Raw genomic sequence first — 21777 nt, 5'->3', positions numbered from 1 at the left:
GAGGCTTGCAAGCCGAAGAACACCATCCCAATGGTGAAACACCATCCCAACGGTGAAGCATGGGGGTGGCAACATCATGTTGTGGGGGTGCTTTGCTGCAGGAGGGACTGGTGCACTTCACAAAATAGATGGCATCATGTGGGAGGAAAATTATGGACAGAACTGAAAAACGTGTGCAGGCAAGGAGGCCTACAGACCTGACTCAGTTACACCAGCTCTGTCAGGAGGAATGGGTCAAAATTCACCCAACGTATTGTTGGAAGCCTGTGCAAGGCTAACCAAAACATTTGAGCCAAGTTAAACAATTTAAAGGCAATGCTACCAAATACTAATTGAGTGTTTGTCAACTTCTGACCCACTGAGAATGTGATGAAAGAAATAAATGCTGAAATAAATCATTTGCTCTACTATTATTCTGACATGTCACATTCTTAAAATAAAGTAGTGATCCTAACTGACCTAAAACAGGAAATTTTTACTAGGATTAAATGTCAGGAATTGTGAAAAACTGAGTTTAAATGTATTTGGCTAAGATGTATGTAAACTTCTGACTTCAACTGTACATTCTTGACCCTCAGCCTTGCCTTTACAGCCAAATATCACTTCCGAAATGTCAAAATAAAAAAATATTGATGTGACCAGCATTGTAGACCATTTCTCTCCTCTTTCTGTAGCTTTAGCTCATCTGATAATAACAGAGAAATTCTGTGAAAACCACCCTGCACACATATTGCCGGCGGGCCAGTAGCGATCAACCGGAGTCAAAGTTAGCGGCCCACCGGCGGGCACCGTCTGCGGTTCGCCTTCATTTTGCTAGTTTTTCCAGCCTACCACCGGCACATTCCCGACAGAGATCCGCTACCGGGCCGCTGGTTCATAATAAGTATTTGTTGGCGGCCAAAGGTCGGTCCTCCCTTAATATTATTAGTATCTGTCCACACAGTAATGAATCCAAAATAATGTACACCACTCTCAATAATCATTGCAAATTTATTGTAAAACGCATTACAATATAAAAATATCTATATTGTAATGGCTGTTGGTTTGAAGAAGGTGAGGACCAAGGTGCAGCGTGGTACGTGTTCATGTTTGTTTATTGACACTGAACACTAATTACAAAAATAACAAAGGGAATAACCGAAACAGTCCTGAAAGGTGAAAAACACTAAACAGAAATCAACTACTCACAAAACCCTGTGGGGAAATGCTACCTAAGTATGGTTCTCAATCAGAGACAACGATAGACAGCTGTTCCTGATTGAGAACCATACCCGGCCAAAACAAAGAAACAGAAAAAGAACAGAATGCCCACCCAAATCACACCCTGACCAACCCAGAAATAAAAAGCTCTCTACGGTCAGGGCGTGACATATATTGAATACATGGTAACAATGAATATACATTTGATACTTTTTTAAATAAATATTATACAATTAGTAATAATAATAAAATAACTATATATATATATATATATATATATATATATATATATACAATTTAGGCTTTCTAATTGCTATTACAGAAAATCATGTCATGGAGTACAAAATAATGAGTATGTATAGTACAATACAATATTAACAGACAAACAGAAAATCGTTTCTTGAGCCTCTTCAATTGGCCTGACTTCTCTGTCAGCAGCTCCCTTCAGAAATGTTGCGACCACCTCTTGGAGGTTCCTCTCTGTTGCCTCTTTTGTGGAGGGGTTCTTTCTTATCGCTCCTGAAACCACAGAACAATTCTCATCAGTATTTGTTCTTCATGAACAAACAAGGTCAAAAACTATTTAAACACATGTTTCAGATTCAAAACTATATCTATATTACCAGTAAGTGAATTCATAGAGCAATAAAAACTTACTGTAAACAATGCTTTTTAAAGCTAGCTGCCTGAAAGAGATCTTATGTCCCAAGCCAGTCTAGTTACAAAGCCTGAACATGTCGTTGTAAAAAAGGCAGGGAAACATCCTCCTGAATTAGTCTTTGATGGACTTGCCCCCTTTAGCAGCCAAAAACCTCACCTGTAAAATAAATTGTCCATAGTTAGTGGTCTATAGAGCAGTGAACCATTCAGAAACTACAGGTCTAAAGTCAGTCCAAAGAAAAGCAGTGGGAAGCTTTTCCGAGTCACAGACTTCATAAGCACCCAATTACATAAGATGTACAGTACCCCAACAGTCTGCACTTTATTTAATCTGTTAGACAGAGCCCTAACGATGATTAAAAAAAGTTGCTGTCCAAAACATCTGGTGTCTAATATGTAGTGTGATACCATGTTCTTGCCAATTACCAATTTCTTCTGAAGCTCCACATTCCCAGCAAGCCGATGTTCAAGCTTCTCCAGCATCAGCCTGACTTGTGGCTGCTTTGTGTGATGCATTGTTGTCTCTACCTTCTTGCCCTTTGTGCTGTTGTCTGTGCCCAATAATGTTCGTACCATGTTTTATGCTGCTACCATGTTGTTATGTTGTGTTGCTGCCATGCTGTGTTGTCATGTGTTGCTGCCTTAGGTCTCTATTTATGTAGTGTTATGTCATCTCTCTTGTTGTGATGTGTGTTTTGTCCCATATTTATATTGTATTTATTCTTATTTTTAATCCCAGGCCCCCGTCCCCGCTGGAGGCGTTTTGCCTTTTGGTAGGCAGTCATTGTAAATACTAATTTATTTAAAACTGACTTGCCTAGATAAATAAAGGTTAAATACAATTAACATTAAATCAAATGGGACCCATTGGTCAGATGCATTAAGAGGTTCCTGTTTACTGTGATCTGGTATTGCAACTCTGACATCCTCTGCCAATTTCCTCAGGTGCTGATGAATCAGCCAGTGCAAATCTTAACATATGACAGTGGGCAACCTATTCCTTTCGAATGACAAGATAAAAGCTCTATGAAAACAGGTTTGATTCTGAGTTATGGAACGCAAGGGCCAAAGGTGCACAACCAATGCTGACACTGTAAACCAGTGTAAGCCACTCATTTGAAGCAATTATTTAATATCAACATTGTATAACATTCCACTTTTTGTAATTATGGAGCCCCTCACACTACGACTAAGTAGCACATATTGCAGTTACCTTCAGACTGACAAGCAGCAGGGCCCAATGATGATGAGGATTGAACTGTTTGAGATGAGAATTTTCAAAATAACGACCCAAGACTGCAGCTAATAAGAATACTTCTTATTTTAATGCATCTTTAGAGAATTACTGCTGCTAGTAGCCAGACTTAAATGTTCTAATAGACTGTATGCAGTAACAAGTGTACAGTGGAATACTTTAAATTACCTTGGACTGCTGCAAGAAAATCTTCTGACGAAGAGGCATGGGAACAAGGTCGTGATGATTCTGTTGCAAATTGAGCACAATACACAAATGTAGAATTTCAGTTAATGTAAGTAGCGCCTACATCTCAACTGGGGAAAAGTATCCAGAAAGTATCCAGATACAGTGACTTGGCTAGATATTCCCAAAAGGAAACCACTTTCACAAGGGCAAAGAGAAGTCCCCTTTGCAACAATGTTTCCCACAAACTGCAACTGGCCATATGTAGTAACATTACTAGCGCTAAAAAAGCCATTTGGAAGTTAGCTACTGCTGGAGGAATGAAGCACATGCAAACTTAATAAGTGAACTGACGTATTTCAGTTGGTGTGAACAAGACAAGTTTGTTCATGGCTAGCTAGCGGTGAACTTTCCCAGTTGGACAATGTTTTGATTCTTCTAGGCAGAGTTGCAAAGAAAAAGCCACATCTCAGACTGACCAATAAAATTAAAATATTAAGATGGACAAAAGAACAGACACTGGACAGAGGAGCTCTGCCTAGAAGGCCAGCATCCCGGAGTCTCCTCTTCATTGTTGACGTTGAGACTGGACAGAGGAACTCTGCCTAGAAGGCCAGCATCCCGGAGTCTCCTCTTCATTGTTGATGTTGAGACTGGTGTTTTGCGTATACTATTTTTGAAGCTGACAGTTGAGGACTTGTGAGGCGTCTGTTTCACAAACTAGACACTCTAATGTACTTGTCCTCTTTCTCAGTTGTACACCGGGGCCTCCCACTCCTCTTTCTATTCTGGTTAGAGACAGTTTGCGCTGTTCTGTGAAGGGGGTACCACACAGCATTGTATGAGATCTTCAGTTTCTTGGCAATTTCTCACATGGAATAGTCTTAATTTCTCAGAACAAGAATAGACTGACAAGTTTCAGAAGAAAGGTTTGGCCATTTTGAGCCTGTAATTGAACCCACACACGCTGATGCTCCAGATTTTCAACTATTCTAAAGAAGGCCAGTTTTATTGCTTCTTTAAAATCAGCAGAACAGTTTTTCAGCTGTGCTAACATAATTGCAAAAGGGTTTTCATTTTTTTTTCACCAAAATTGAACCGGTAGGCAAGTTGAGAACAAGTTCTCATTTACAATTGCGACCTGGCCAAGATAAAGCAAAGCAGTTTGACACATACAACGACACAGAGTTACACATGGGGTAAAACAAACATACAGTCAATAATACAGTAAAAACAGGTCTATATACGATGTGAGCAAATGAGGTGAGATAAGGGAGGTAAAGGCAAAAAAAGGCCATGGTGGCAAAGTAAATACAATATAGCAAGTAAAACACTGGAATGGTAGATTTGCATTGGAAGAATGTGCAAAGTAGAAATAAAAATAATGGGGTGCAAAGGAGAAAAATAAATAAATAAAATAAATACAGTAGGGAAAGAGGTAGTTGTTTGGGCTAAATTATAGGTGGGCTATGTACAGGTGCAGTAATCTGTGACATTTTTGTAGTTCGTTCCAGTCATTGGCAGCAGAGAACTGGAAGGAGAGGCGGCCAAAGAAAGAATTGGTTTTGGGGTGACTAGAGAGATATACCTGCTGGAGCGCGTGCTACAGGTGGGTGATGCTATGGTGACCAGCGAGCTGAGATAAGGGGGGACTTTACCTAGCAGGGTCTTGTAGATGACATGGAGCCAGTGGGTTTGGCGACGAGTATGAAGCGAGGGCCAGCCAACGAGAGCATACAGGTCGCAATGGTGGGTAGTATATGGGGCTTTGGTGACAAAACGGATTGCACTGTGATAGACTGCATCCAGTTTGTTGAGTAGGTATTGGAGGCTATTTTGTAAATGACATCGCCGAAGTTGAGGATTGGTAGGATGGTCAGTTTTACAAGGGTATGTTTGGCAGCATGAGTGAAGGATGCTTTGTTGCGAAATAGGAAGCCAATTCTAGATTTAACTTTGGATTGATGTGGGTCTGGAAGGAGAGTTTACAGTCTAACCAGACACCTAGGTATTTGTAGTTGTCCACGTATTTTAAGTCAGAGCCGTCCAGAGTAGTGATGTTGGACAGGCGGGCAGGTGCAGGCAGCGATCGGTTGAAGAGCATGCATTTAGTTTTACTTGTATTTAAGAGCAATTGGAGGCCACAGAAGGAGAGTTGTATGGCATTGAAGCTTGCCTGGAGGGTTGTTAACACAGTGTCCAAAGAAGGGCCAGAAGTATACAGAATGGTGTCGTCTGCGTAGTGGTGGATCAGAGACTCACCAGCAGCAGGAGCGACATCATTGATGTATACAGAGAAGAGAGTCGGTCCAAGAATTGAACCCTGTGGCACCCCCATAGAGACTGCCAGAGGTCCGGACAGCAGACCCTCCGATTTGACACACTGAACTCTATCAGAGAAGTAGTTGGTGAACCAGGCGAGGCAATCATTTGAGAAACCAAGGCTGTCGAGTCTGCCGATGAGGATGTGGTGATTGACAGAGTCGAAAGCCTTGGCCAGATCAATGAAAACGGCTGCACAGTAATGTTTCTTATCGATGGCGGTTAAGATATCGTTTAGGACCTTGAGCGTGGCTGAGGTGCACCCATGACCAGCTCTGAAACCAGATTGCATAGCAGAGAAGGTATGGTGAGATTTGAAATGGTCGGTAATCTGTTTGTCGACTTGGCTTTCGAAGACCTTAGAAAGGCAGGGCAGGATAGATGTAGCTCTGTAGCAGTTTGGGTCAAGAGTGCTCCCCCCCTTTGAAGAGGGGGATGACCGCAGCTGCTTTCCAATCTTTGGGACGACACGAAAGAGAGGTTGAACAGGCTAGTAATAGGGGTGGCAACCACTTTACACCACTCCAGCCAACGCTTGGCATTGCGCATGGGCTTAGGCTTCTGTGCGGCTGCGCGGCCATGGAAACCCATTTCATTTCATGAAGCACAAGTTATTGTGCTGACATTTCTTCCAGAGGCAGTTTGGAACTCAGGAGTGAGTGTTGCAACCGAGGACAGACAATTCTTATGTGCTCCGTACTTCAGCACTCGGCAGTCCGATTCTGTGAGCTTGTGTGGCCTACCACTTCACGTCTGAGCCGTTGTTCCTCCTAGATATTTCCACTTCACAATAACAGCACTTACAGTAGACCGGGGAAGCTCCTGCATGCCAGAAATTTTACAAACTGACTTGTTGAGGTTGCATGTATCTCAGTTGTTAGAGCATTGTGCTTGCAAAACCAGGGTTGTGGTTTTGATTCCCACGGGGGACCAGTATGGGAAAAAGTACAAAAATGTATCCATTCACTCTGGAAAAGATTGTCTGCTAAATTACTCAAATGTAAATGTTGGAAAGGTGGCATCTTATGATGGTGCCACATTGAAAGTCACAGAGCTCTTCATTATGGCCATTCTACTGCTAAAGTTTGTCTATGGAGATTGCACATTTATATTTAGATTGCTTGATTTTATACACCTGTGTGGCTGAAATAGCCTAATCCACTAATTTGAAGGGGTGTCGACATACTTTTGTATATGTAGTGTACCTACACCCTTTCTTTCTCTCTCCCATGAGCCATGGCACAAGACATGGGATCTCTCTCTCTCTCTCTCTCTCTCTCTCCAATCATGCTTAGAATAATGCCTTGCAGGGGTGCAACTTTCACTGAAAAAAACTAAACTAGCCACTCCCGAGTGGCACAACAATCTAAGGCACTGCATCCCAGTGTTAGAGGCATCACTACAGACCCTGGTTTGATTCCAGGCTGTATCACAACCGGACGTTATTGGGAGTCCCATAGGTAGGCAAACAATTGTCTCATTGTCGTCCGGGATAGGGTTTGGCCGGGGTAACCTTCTTAACTGACTTGCCTAGTTGAATACAGGTTAAATAAATAAATACAATTAAAATTATTCCCAGTGCTGAGCTAGTAGTGTAACTGACATGTAAACATAATATTTCATCCGCTCTCGACTGAAGTGAATTAATTAGCTAGCTTGTAGCTTCCACCACAAGTTCAGCTCTAGCCTCTAGCTATCTGTCAGTGCTTTAATAATAGCCATCTCATATCGCTAACAGCTGTTGTGTGTATGGGAACGTTTTGTAGCCTTTGTTTTGTCCTGTTTCAACAGAAGTAAATGAACTTGGCTAGCTTTCGTCAGTTGATGTACCGTTGGAGAGAGAGAGCTTGGGAGTTAGTTGGCTAAGGTTAGTGAGCTAGCTAGCTAGCTATTATTTTTTCCTCAGTCACACTAGACCTAAATCACACGATTAAACCAGCAGCCAAACGATTGAAGACCGATATTCTGGCGTTTTTATTAGTCAGTAAATCAATGTAAGGTTGTTGATCTCTCTGTTTCCTTAGCTAATTCCCTACTTTCACACTGACACAGTAATAAACAGCTCTACAGGCTTCACTGTTTCTTTATTTATTTCACCTTTATTTAACCGGGAAGGCTAGTTGAGAACAAGTTCTCATTTACAACTGCAACCTGGCCAAGAATAAAGCAAAGCAGTTCGACACATACAACAACACAGAGTTACACATGGAATAAACAAACATACAGTCAATAATACAGTAGAATAAGTCTATATGCAGTGTGTGCAAATGAGGTAAGTTACTGGAGACTGTTATCAGAAGAAACTGTGTTACCTATAATTTATAGTGGGTAATAAATGCATTGCCATTGGAAGGTATGTTATCCTCCCACAATGTCACAGTGGATGGCAGAAATGTCAAGTTATGCGTCACTAGATTTGATTTATTGCAAGATCAAAAGGTATATTGGGCAACTTTCTTAAGTTCTGGATGCCTTATATGGAATACAGTACGACAAAAGGAATCTGTATTGAAAACTTACCGATGTCACTGGAGTTATCTATTTAGGCAATCACAAGCTGCTGGCCTGCACAGTCCTGGCTCTGGGGTTCTGCCTTCCTGTGGGTTGTCATTTTTGGCCTTGGCCTTACACCTGGAGCGGCAGGGTAGCCTAGTGGTTAGAGTGTTGGACTAGTAACCGGAAGGTTGCAAGTTCAACCCCCCGGGCTGACAAGGTACAAATCTGTCATTAAGCCCCAGAACAGGCAGTTAACCCACTGTTCCTAGGCCATCATTGAAAATAAGAATTTGTTCTTAACTGACTTGCCTAGTAAAATAAATAAAAAACACCTGAAACCAATAATGTTTCACTAAGATCCTTATGCTGACTAGTTAAAATAAAGGTTAAAAAAATAATAAGTAGAGGTATATCAAGCCCTTTTTTATATACTCAAAACATGCCAACAATGGAGCCTTATCTACTCCTATAGAAATGGTAGTCTGTCAGGTACTCAGCAGGAACATCTGATTTCACTATTATTAAAACAAGACCCATATGGCAAATATAAAGATCCAGACTATCTTAAAAACGGGAGGCCTCTTCAATGTTGTGATACAAAAATACTAGCGAAATGCATAGCATTTTTTCCAGGTATTGTTCATCCTAATCAGACAGGTTTTTTACATGGATGATATATTGGAGATAATATACTTAATATATAACAACTACTAGAAATAATAGAACATCATGAAACATCTAAGAAGCCACAGAGGATTTTGAAAAGGCCTTTGATAACGTAAGACTGGATTTTATTCATAAATGCGTGGATTTTTTCAATTTCAGTGATTCTCTTATAAAATGGGTAAAAGTAATGTATAGCAACCAGACAAGATAAAGTGTGTTATCTATATAATGAATATGAATTGGGTGGGTTGAGATTATTTAATATAAAAGCACTAAACCTCTCTCTAGAAGCTTCACTTATTCAAAAGTTTTACTTGAACCCTAAATGGTTCTCAAGTAGATTACCAAGAAAAACTCATCCATTGTTTAAAAATTGCCTTTGTGCCACACCTGCTCGCGCTCTTTTTTAAACAAGCATTTCAGAGCTGGCTCCAATTTCATTGCCCTGAAAAGATAGAATAAATATTACCCTAAATATTATGGCTGAACTCAAATGTGCTGGTTAATAAAATACCTGTATTTATTTTATTTTATTTTGGAATTATTTTTGAAAAGGGTATTTTGTTTTTGGAATGGTAGAGTTATCAGAATTGTACAAAAATGTCTGCTCAATCCAAGATGACAAACATTACCCCAAAAATGGCAGAGGCATGTGGCAGGGGGAAGAGGTAGGTAACTGGTCTGTCTGCCCAGTATAAATAATCCAATCTGGCGGAGGAATACAAATAGCATAAAAAGGAAAGTTTCTTTCTAGGACCAGGATGTTGACAGCTGTGCCATACAGATTGGGAAGAGATTTTGATGTACTGATTCCATGGCACATGGTTTATGAATTGACATGCAAAACGAGGCTGGTTTCAAAACGTTGAATTTTTCAATTTAAATTATTATACTAAATTCTTGCAACCAATGTAATGTTATTGTATGGGGGATTATATGGGGGATACAATCTTCCAAGCTGTCACGTTCTGACCTTTATTTCCTTTGTTTTGTATTTATTTAGTTGGTCAGGGCGTGAGTTGGGTGGGCAGTCTATGTTTGTTTTTCTATGTTTTGGGGCATTTCTATGTTTCGGCCTAGTATGGTTCTCAATCAGAGGCAGGTGTCATTAGTTGTCTCTGATTGAGAATCATACTTAGGTAGCCTGGGTTGCACTGTTTGTTTGTGGGTGATTGTCTATGTTGTAGCTTCACGGTCGTCATTTGTTTATTGTTTTGTATGCAGTGTCAGTACTTTCTTGATTAAAGATTTACCATGGACACTTACCACGCCGCATATTGGTCCTCTGATCCGTTTCGACTCTCCTCTTCAGATGAAGAGGAGGACGGCCGTGACAGAATCACCCACCCAACTCGGACCAAGCGGCGTGGTAAACAGCAGCGACGACAGCAGCAGCAGCAGCAACAACAGCGGCCAGCATCACAGGACTCCTGGACATGGGAGGAGATACTGAACGGAGAGGGACCCTGGGCACAGGCTGGGAAACATCGCCGTCCGAAATCAGAGCTGGAGGCAGCGAAAGCTGAGCGGCGGCGATATGAGGAGGCAGCACGGCAGTGCGACAGGTACGAGAGGCAGCCCCAAATTTTTTTTTTTTTTGGGGGGCAGACGAGGTGTGGTACTAAGCCAGGTAGCAGACCTGAGCTCACTCCTCGTGCTTATTATAAGCAGCGCATTACTGGTCAGGCACCGTGTTATGCGGTTAAGCGCACGGTGTCGCCAGTGCGCGCCCATAGCCCGGTGCGCTATAGGGCAGCCCCGAAAGTGCCGTGAGAGTGTGGGCATCGAGCCAGGGCGTATGGTGCCTGCTCAGCGGGTCTGGTCGCCGGTACGCAGTTTGGGTCCAGGTTATCCTGCGCCGGCTCTGCGTGCTGTGTCTCCGGGCGCTGGGAGGGTGCAGTGCGTCCTCTGCCTGCGCTCCGCTCGTGCCGGGCGAATGTGGGAGTGGAGCCTAAGGGAGAGGTGCGTGTAGTAAGCACTAGATCTCCCATGCTTACCCACAGCCCGGTTCAACCTGTGCCTGCACTCTGGAGGGTCCGGGCTAGAGTAGTTGTCCAGCCTGGGGAAGTGGTGCCAAGGTTGCGCACCAGAGCTCCAGTGCTCCCCACAGCCCGGTCCTTCAGGTGCCTCCTAACACCAAGCCTCCTGAGGGTCTCCCCAGCCTGGTGGTTCCTGTGGCAGCCCCACGCACCAGGCTGTCTCTCTGTCTCCTCCCTGCAGGTGGTCCCGCCTGTCCGGCGCCGCTGCCGGAGTCTCCCGCCTGTCCGGCGCCGCTGCCGGAGTCTCCCGCCTGTCCGGCGCCGCTGCCGGAGTCTCCCGCCTGTCCGGCGCCGCTGCCGGAGTCTCCCGCCTGTCCGGCGCCACTGCCGGAGCCTCCTGCCTGTCCGGAGCCTCCCGCCTGTCCGGCGCTGCTGCCGGAGCCTCCCGCCTGTCCGGCGCCGCTGCCGGAGTCTGAGGCGCCAGAGCCCGTCAGCCCAGAGGCGCCAGAGCTTCTGCCCCTCTGTCCAGAGCTTCTGCCCCTCTGTCCAGAGCTTCGGCCCCTCTGTCCAGAGCTTCGGCCCCTCTGTCCAGAGCTTCTGCCCCTCTGTCCAGAGCTGCCCCTCTGTCCAGAGCTTCTGCCCCTCTGTCCAGAGCTTCTGCCCCTCTGTCCAGAGCTTCGGCCCCTCTGTCCAGAGCTTCTGCCCCTCTGTCCAGAGCTGCCCCTCTGTCCAGTGGGGTCATTGAGAGGGGTGGCCATGGTGAGAAAGCCACGGAGGCGGACAATAAGGCGGACTAAGACAATGGTGAAGTGGGGTCCGCGTCCTGCGCCAGAGCCGCCACCGCGGACAGACGCCCACCCAGACCCTCCCCTATAGGTCAAGGTTTTGCGGCCGGAGTCCGCACCTTTGGGGGGGGTACTGTCACGTTCTGACCTTTATTTCCTTTGTTTTGTATTTATTTAGTTGGTCAGGGCGTGAGTTGGGTGGGCAGTCTATGTTTGTTTTTCTATGTTTTGGGGCATTTCTATGTTTCGGCCTAGTATGGTTCTCAATCAGAGGCAGGTGTCATTAGTTGTCTCTGATTGAGAATCATACTTAGGTAGCCTGGGTTGCACTGTTTGTTTGTGGGTGATTGTCTATGTTGTAGCTTCACGGTCGTCATTTGTTTATTGTTTTGTATGCAGTGTCAGTACTTTCTTGATTAAAGATTTACCATGGACACTTACCACGCCGCATATTGGTCCTCTGATCCGTTTCGACTCTCCTCTTCAGATGAAGAGGAGGACGGCCGTGACACAAGCTCTACAAATTTTGCTGCGAGGAGGCAGAGTCATTAGATCATTTATTTTGGTACTATCCATATCTAGCTCGTTTTTGGTCACAGGCCCAGGAATGGCTGAAGAATTGTAACATTTATCTAGAACTAGCGCTGCAGGTATCAATACTGGCTGACTTGAAAAGTCATAGTCAATCTATCAAAAATATAATTATTTTAGAAAAAGTGCCTATCTTTAATTTACAATCTGTAGAAACTATGAGAATAGAAAGGTTTAGTACTTTTGTGAAGCATCACAGCACAGTTGAAAAATATATGGAAAATAGAAATCCAAAATGGATGCTGTAGAGAGATAGATGGGTTGGGTAGAATGGAGCTGAAGGGTGGGACTAATAACAACAAGATAAAAAATGTAAAACATACGGGGTGTGTAAAATGTATATGGGTTCAGAACTTTTGTGAAATAGCACAGTTACAAATAGAAATCAAACTGGATGGACATCAGAAATAGAGGAAGGACAGGACTAAAACAAACACAATACAACTATTGTAAAATAGGTGTGTCTGTAAAATGTGCAGCTGGAAATGACAGATTTTTTATGGAATATCTACATAGGCGTACAGAGGCCCATTATCAGCATCCATCACTCCTATGTTCAAATGGCACGTTGTGTTAGCTAATCCAAGTTTATCATTTTCAAAGGCTAATTGATCAGAAAATCCTTTTGCAATTATGTTAGCACAGATGAAACTGAAGCAATAAAACGGGCCTTCTATAGACTAGTTGACAATCTGGAGCATCAGTATTTGTGGGTTCATTTACAGGCTCAAAATGGCAAGAAACAAAGACCCTTCTTCTGAAACACGTCGGTCTATTCTTGTTCTGACAAATTAAGGGTATTCCAAGCGAAAGATTGCCAAGAAACTGAAGATCTCGCTGTGTACTACTCCCTTAGCAGAACAGCGTAAACTGTCTTTAACAAAAATAGAAAGAGGGGTGGGAGGCCCCGGTACACAACTGAACTAGAGGACAAGTACATTCGAGTGTCTAGTTTGAGAAACAGATGCCTCACAAGTCCTCAACTGGCAGCTTCATCAAATAGTACCCTCAAAACACCAGTCTCAACATCAACAGTAAAGAGGCGACTACGGGATACTGGCCAAATTGACTGCGCATGAGATATTTTGCCAAAAACAATGTGCCTTCAGAAAGTATTCATACCCCTTGACTTTTTCCACATTTTGATGTGTACAAGGTGGGATTAAAATTGATTTAATTGTCATTTTTTTTGTCAATGTTCTACACAAAATACTGTTATGTCAAAGGGTAAAAAATTCAAACATTTGTAAAAAAACAATCATGAAAAATGACATATATCTTGATTAGATATGTATTCAACCCCCTGAGTCAATACTTGCTAGAATCACCTTTGTCAGCTATTACAGCTGTGAGTCTTTCTGGGTAAGTCTTTAAGAGCGTTCCACACCTGGATTGTGCAACATTTGCCCATTATTCTTTTCAATATTCTTCAACCTCTGTCAAATTGGTTGTTGATCATTGCTAGACATTCATTTTCAGGTCTTGCCCTAGATTTTCAAGCAGATTTAAGTCAAAACTGTAACTCGAGAACATTCACTGTCTTCTGTGTAAGCTTCAGTGTACATTTGGCCTTGTGTTTTAGGTTATTATTTAGGTTATTTAGGTTACTGCTGAGAAGTGAATTAATCTCTCAGTGTCTGGTGGAAAGCAGACAACCAGGTATTCCTCTAGGATTTTGCCTGTGCTTAGCTCCATTCATTTTCTTGTTTATCTTCTTTCGGATCAGTGGGACGCTAGCCTCGACAACATCCGGTGAAACTGCAGAGCGCCAAAATCAAATATTTATAAATATTTAACTTTCATAAATCACAAGTGCAATATATCAAAATAAAGCTTAACTTGTTGTTAATACAACCGCCGTGTCAGATTTCAAAAAGGCTTTATGGCGAAAGCAAACCATGCGATTATCTGAGGAAAGCGCCCTGCATACCAACACATGAAAAACAGATTTCAACCAGGCAGGTGCGAAACAAAAGTCAGAAATAACGATATAATTCATGCCTCACCTTTGAATATCTTCTTCTGTTGGCACTCCAAAATGTCAAAGAAACATCACAAATGGTCCTTTTGTTCGATAAATTCCTACTTTATATCCCCAAAATGTTAATTTATTTGGCGCATTTGATTCAGAAATAAACTGGTTCCAACTCTCCCAACATGACTACAAAGTATCTTATAAATTACCTGTAAACTTGGTCCAACTTCAACTTCCAACTTCCAAATGCAGCCACCACTATTCTTGAACATATGGAGAGTGGTACTCAGTGATGTGCTTTATTTGATTTGTCCCAAACATAACCCTTTTTATTCAGGAAAAAAAGTGAATTGCTTAGACACAGTTTTTGCAGTATGACTTTATTGCCTTGTTGCAAACAGGATGCATGTTTTCACTCTGTCAACTAGGTTAGTATTGTGGAGTTAGCCAGCTGTAGACTTTATTAAAAGTAAGATTTGGTTAGGGTGACCCCCACCAAAAGAGCAATTTTTTTTAGTGGCCCCCCTCTTGAAGGCAGACAGAAAGATGTACTTTTGAAAGTGTATTTATTACACATGGGGTGTAGAGAACATTTTGTAGTTTTAAATAAAGTTTTCTGTAGCTCTACTCATTTTGCCATGGGGCAGAGAGACATTAACTAATTTCATTTTGTCACTAGCTATACTTTTCTCATTGCCTTCAATCACCTTTTCTGGAACACTGAATAATCTGTCATTTTTCCTGATAGGTAAGGATAAGAGACTAATGGTTCCCAATTTAAAATAAGGACAATTTTCACATCCAAACATTTATAACCTCTGAAAATGTTATGTAAGACTGCTCTCTTTTGTCATCCATTTCTCTGCAGTCTCCTCTTGGCACAGTTTGTAGGTGGCACATTACCAGGCCCAGTATAATTTGTGTACACTTTGGTCCAGATTTACTTAAGGTTTGCGGGGCTGCACAGCCTGTTTTGGATGTAGAGCTGAATTTTAATACATTTTAATACTGTCGGAGGAAAGCCCCATCTCCCGACACCTCAAGGTACTCGCAGATAGAGAGCTGCAGGCTAGCACTGGGTAGTTGCCTATCCCTCTAGTCTCTTAATAGAAAAGCAATGGACCTCTAGTCAGTGGTGCCGCCTACTGCTCTCTGTCTGCAAGTTCCTTCAGTTTGACCGCAATTTCTACTGATGCGATTAATGGTCACCCTCAGCGCGTGCAAAACTAGTCTGACTGCAGGTTGACAATAATCTTGGAAGAAATTGGATAAAAAGCAATCTGACTGCTCCAAACTCGAATTCACTTATAAACGATGGTACTTTGTTGTCCTGTGTTTCTCCAATGTATATTTACCTTTAGATAACACCTATGGTGAATTACTAAAAACATTTACTACCATAATTTACTGCATATAAAAGCAGCAATATGTTTTTGCATTTTGGGAGGCAGGAGCGCAAAATAATAGGAGAGTATGCAGAGATGTTTTACACTACTGCAACTGGTTTATCAAAGTTTTGTAACATTGTTTGCCCATGTTATTTAAGATGTGGAAAAGGTCTTAAAATCATGGACATGGCTTCAATTCTATAAACTGCATAATCAAAGGAACAACTCGCATCTGTGCTCATTTGCATGTTGGTTCTTAGTAGATCAACTGCAAAATGTATAGTTACTGGCCGCAAATGTTTGGCACTCGCAATTCATTGCACCCCTCTTCAAAAATCTGGGCCCTTGACTGCTAAACCCTCCCCCAAACCTACATACCCACAAGTCATACTTCACATAGCAGATTTAATTAGCCACATATTTTTGGATTGATTAAAAGTCTAGTTTTAATGTGGAAAATTATTGTTTTCATTATTCACTTCCATTTTTTGTAATTGAAATTGTAGTGATGTTATAGTTATTCACCTAGCCTATAGAATAGAAAATCAACAATGAAATGATGAAAAATCATTATGTTCTGCTTTAGACATGGCTAGTGTCACACCCTGATCTGTTTCACCTGTTCTCGTTATTGTCCCCACCCCCTCCAGGTTTATCTTGTTTTCCCCAGTGTATTCATCCCTGTGTTTCCTGTCTCTCTGTGCCAGTTCATCTTCTATGTCCAAGCCTACCAGTGGTTTTTCCTGTTATCCTGCTTTGCCTTTTCTCCTTTTTATAGTCCTCCTGGTTTTGGCCCTTGCCTGTTCTGCACTCTGTACCTGCCTGCCTGACCATTCTTCCTGCCCTGACCTCGAGCCTACCTGCCACTCTGTACCTCCTGGACTCTGATCTGGTTATGACCTTTTGCCTGTCTTCGACCATTCTCTTGCCTAGTCCCTTTGGATTATTAAACACCTTAATCTCCAACCATCTGCCTCCTGTGTCTGCATTTGGGTCTCGGCTAGTGTCAAGATAGCTAGGTTCTAAATATCTGAGTAAGAAATTGACTCCAACCAAGTTTATTCACCCAAAGGATCGAACAGCTGAACAGACAAAAACATATTTCCACCAGTGGTAGTATTATATATCCCAATTTGGGTGGTTTCCTCCTTCTATCTAAACATTAGATCTTTATTGCTAGGCAGGATGTTAAGTGATATGGGCAATAAACTGTTCCTTCTCCATCGACCCCGTTAACAGGTAGTTTGGCCCACTCTTCCTGAGCAAACTGCTCCAGCTGTCTCAAGTTTGATGGGTGCCTTCTCCAGACTGCAAGTTTCAGCTTTTACCATAGATGTTCGATAGGGTTCAGATCAGGACTCATAGAAGGCCACTTAAGAATAGTCCAATGTTTTGTTCTTATCCATTCTTAGGTGCTTTTAGCTGTGTGTTTTGGGTCATCCCGTTGGATGACCCATGACCTGTAACTGAGACAGAGCTTTCTGACACTGGGCAGTACGTTTCGCTCCAGAATTCCTTGATATTCTTGAGATTTCTTTGTGCCCTGCACAGATTCAAGGCACCCTGTGCAGCAAAACATCCCCAAAACATAACCAAGCCTCCTCCATGTTTCATTGTAGGTATGGTGTTCTTTTCTTTGAAAGCTTAATTTTTTCGTCTGTGAACATAGAGCTGATGTGACTTGCCAAAAAGCTCCACTTTTGACATCTGTCCAAAGGACATTCTCCCAGGTGAATTGTGGCTTGTCGATATGAATTTGAGCAAATTCCAGTCTGGCGTTTAAATGTTTTTCTTTCAAAATTGGAGTCCTCCTGGATATTCTTATATGGAGCCCACTTTTTCTCAAAAAATGATGGATGGTACGATCATAATCTGACGTACCTTCACCTTGGAGTTCAGCTTGTATCTCTTTGGCAGTTATCCTTGGTTCTTTTTCTACCATTCACACTATCGCGGCCGATTTTCCTCTTGCCCAGGGTGGTTGGCTACAGTTCCATGGATCTTAAACTTCTTAATAATATTTGCAACTGTTGTCACAGGAACATCAAGCTGCTTGGAGATGGTGTTGTAGCATTTACCTTTACCATGCTTGTCTATTATTTTCTTTCTGATCTCCTCAGACAAATCTCTCCTTTGCTTTCTCTGGTCCATGTTCAGTGTGGTGCACACAATAATACCAAACAGCACAGTGACTGCTTTTCTCCATTTAAATAGGCTGAATGACTGATTACAAGATTGGAGACATGCGAAACTAATTAAAGAAACTAAATAGTTTGAAATATCACTATAAATCAAATTATTTATTCTCTTTTATAAAGGGTACCAAAAAATGTGTCCATGCCATTTTAGAATATCTTTGTAGAATAAGCAATAATTCATCTCTTTTCACAGCTTCTTTGCTTTATTCTATGACATACCAAAGGCATGCAAGTATACATGATAAAATAGCTTTTCATTTCATCACTTTTCAGGATGAATTAAGAATTATTTCAATGATCTTTAAGGGTAACAACAAATTTGACCACGTCTGTACTATCCAAATAGAAGACATCTCCTTGAAATGTTAATATTTGATAGCATTCTTAATTCAATATACGGTTAGTCTACGAATTCATGATTAATATGTTGGATTCGCGTCTCCATCTCAACCCAAAAGAATCGAAGTAAAAAAATAGCAGTAAATCAAATCAAGCTTTAAATGCACTTCAAATAAAGTTAGATTTTAATTTAATCCTATTCAAATTAGATTTTTGGTTGAGATGGAGGTGAATACAACATTAACTTGAAGTTTAAATTTGAACTCAACCAAACATCCTTATTCGTTTTGATGATACCAACATAAACAAGTACACCATCTACATGTACGGAAGGGTGAATACTTGTAACAACATTTGTGGAATTATCTTCCAGAGTTTGGTGGTTTTGTAGAGTCGTTCTGATATTGTTCAGTGGTGTACCGGTCACGATCGTCGTAGTGAAGAGACCAAAGCGTAGCGTGATGTGAATACAACTTTTAATGAAAAGACGGAAAAACACGAAGTACACTAAGCAAGCAAACAAACAAAACAACAGTGACCGCTATCAAAACTGAGTGCAAACATGCAACATCACATAGACAATAACCCACAAAATACCCAAAGAAGATGGCTGCCTAAATATGGTTCCCAATCAGAGACAACGATAAACAGCTGCCTCTAATTGAGAACCAATCTAGGCAACCATAGACATACATAAACACCTAGATGGTAAACAACCCCATAAACCTACAAAACTCCTTGACAGTACAAAAACACATACATCACCCATGTCACACCCTGACCTAACCAAAATATATAAAGAAAACAAAGAATACTCTGGTCAGGGCGTGACAGTACCACTAATGGTAATATAATAAACAAAGCCCATGGGCTCCTAAGCCTGTGGCCTCCTCGCTTCCAGCCAGCTGTGCTTTAATGCAATTGGTCTATTATTTACAAATACGTGTGGAGCTGTAACAGCCTTCCCTCTGGGCACACACTGGTTGAATCAACATTGTTTCAACGTAATTTGTCAACGTATTGTGACATGGAATCGATGCAAAAAATGAATTGGATAACAAAAACGTCATCAACCAGTACTCTTTTCATTTAATGTCAACCAGTGTTCTAAACATTGAAATGAGTGTGAACCTTCAACTTAATACATTGATTTAACCTGACTATCAGATTATTACATTCATCTAATCTCAACATAATCAAAGGAACTATGTATATGTTGAATTTGTGTTGAAAATTCACAAATATTCTTATATTCACTGGGTGGTGGAAATTATGTTGAATTTTATATTTGATAAGACATTTTATTTGGCCTTGTTTCAATGTTGATATCAAAATGGTATGTTTTGAATCAACATTATTGTTTCAACGTCATGCCATCAACCTAAAAAAATAGTCATATTGAAAATAAAATGTGAAGCGGCAGTCCAACGATTCCTGCCTGAACAGCGATTCTTGCTGATATATGAGGGGTAATGCACTTCAGTGAGAGTCTAGTATGGAAGTTGACATTGATCAGCTTCCATACTCATCTGCGTAGACTACCGAAATAACATTGAATAGTTGAAAGTAACTAACTTTTCTTACCCAAGGTGTATGTGAAAGTAAATTAGGAGGTTGGGTCTACAATGACATTTGATTTGCCCAACAAAGGACACCATCATTTCAACGTGTAACTAGGTATACTATTATTCATCAATGGTTGGTTGGATCTTTGGAAGTTTAGAAGTCATTACACTTTTAGTCATTTTACCTTTGATCATTACTGTTGTATTCTTGATGTAATACCTTTCAATGTCCATTGCTGGTTTCTGTCCCATAATCTTGTTGTGCTCCGTAACTGCAAAGTGTGTCTGCTCCCTCATGCTTGTGTACCCAAATTGCCTCGACTTTGGGATTTTTTCAACAGGGCACTGCAGAATGACTCCAGATAACCTACGTTTTACAAAAAGAAAAGGTAAAAAGAGAAGAGGGGTAGACTAAATTGATGACATGGTCTGGAAGGTACTCTGTGGTACTCAGGCTAACTCTAACCACCTGTAACCCCATAACACAAATACAAACCATACAAACACTACCCAATTCATGTTTATGCCATGCTTATTGTAAACTGAGCTACAAATATTAGCCGTCAGCTTGTTAATATTTTGGCCAACTTACCTTCACCAAGTGCAGAGCTAGAGGTTGGAAGCGCATGTTGTTGAAATCAGATTCTGTGCCACCTACAACAAAATACAGAACAATACACAATTTAACCAACCCACTAACTGTATTGATCTCCTATTAGACTGGCTAGCTAAGCATACCTAACACGGACATTTCAATATTGTCAGCTTGCTATTAGCTAACTATCATCACTAAATTGGCAGCAAGATTGCTAGCCAGCTGGCTGGGAACCAACTAACCAACCATTTTCAATTTATACACATTCATTATTGCTACCAACACACAAACAGAGTGAGTTAGATATCTTGCCAATTCTATTTTTAGTAACAGAGTGTTTTCCAGACAAAGGTGTAATAGATGCCTACCAAATGGAGATACCAAATACGAGTAACATGTAACTTTAGCTAGCTTACATTAGCTAATGTCAGTGAAAGATAGAACAAACAAACATGTTCCCAAACAGTTCTGCCTGAAAATCCCTTTGATAGTCTTTGGTCACTGAATCATTCTTGATAGCTGCAAGCCATTAGCAGAATCAGGGTGAATCTCTGGTAGGTAGAACGGTGAAAGGAAAGACATTTCAACACTTGTTTTAATTAGCACAGCCAGGCACAGAACCACACGGCATGATTACAAACATTAGTGACAAACAAACGCTTTCAAAAAAATCTTGCCTAGAGAGGTTCTGGGATTACTGATTATTATTGAAGTTTGTGGGCATGCCCCTTCTACCTAGCGGGCGGTATCAGCATTCACTAGGAATGCCGGACTTTATGGTTCACAGCAGACCAATAGACAGTGACTCAAAACTTCATGATCCTACCAGTGAAATTAAAATGTGCAAGTTCTAGCTTGTGGTTTGGGTAATTGTAATGTTTATGACAAAAAGGTAATGTTGTTAATATAGTAATGACTATATGGCAGAGCCAGGGGGAAATTCCCCTTTAAGGCAATCATCCTACCAGCACAAATATGTCCCAGGAAGTTTGCCACAGAATCAAATGTTTGGTTGGTATTGTCATCAGACCCTGCAACAGTGTGAACGTAAGCCCTGGTATTTACAACAAGTAACTAGCTAGCTAACTACGTTAAATATGAAGTTGCCGCTCAACAGCAAGCTTACCAGGTATCAGCTGTTAACCCTGTAGCTAATGTTACTGTTCGGACAGTCAGCTATAACTTCAAGTCCTACTAAAGCACTTAGCTATTTAGCTAAAGGTACGGCAGGCTGCAAATAACAAACTGTTTTCAAAGATGTACAATTAAAAAGTCAGTAATTTTAAGGAGAACAAAAAGCTTCTTCAAGTAAATTTTTGTTCACTTTCAGAGAGAACTATCAAATCTTGAAGAAGCCCTTTTATCCGGTTCAAATCAAAATTGCACTGAATAGAACCTTACAGTGAAATGCTTTCTTACGAGCCCCTAACCAACAGTGCAGTTTCAAAAAATACGGAGAAGAATAAGAGATAAAAGTAACAAGTAATTAAAGAGCAGCAGTAAAAAAATAACTATATACAGAGGGGTGTCGGTACAGAGTCAATGTGCGGGGGCACCGGTTAGTTGAGGTAATATCTACATGTAGGTAGAGTCATTAA

This window comes from Oncorhynchus tshawytscha, linkage group LG18, assembly GCF_018296145.1.
Source record: "Oncorhynchus tshawytscha isolate Ot180627B linkage group LG18, Otsh_v2.0, whole genome shotgun sequence".
NCBI lineage: Eukaryota > Metazoa > Chordata > Actinopteri > Salmoniformes > Salmonidae > Oncorhynchus > Oncorhynchus tshawytscha.
The sequence above is the reverse complement of the archived record's forward strand: the minus strand, read 5'-3'. Positions refer to the sequence as shown.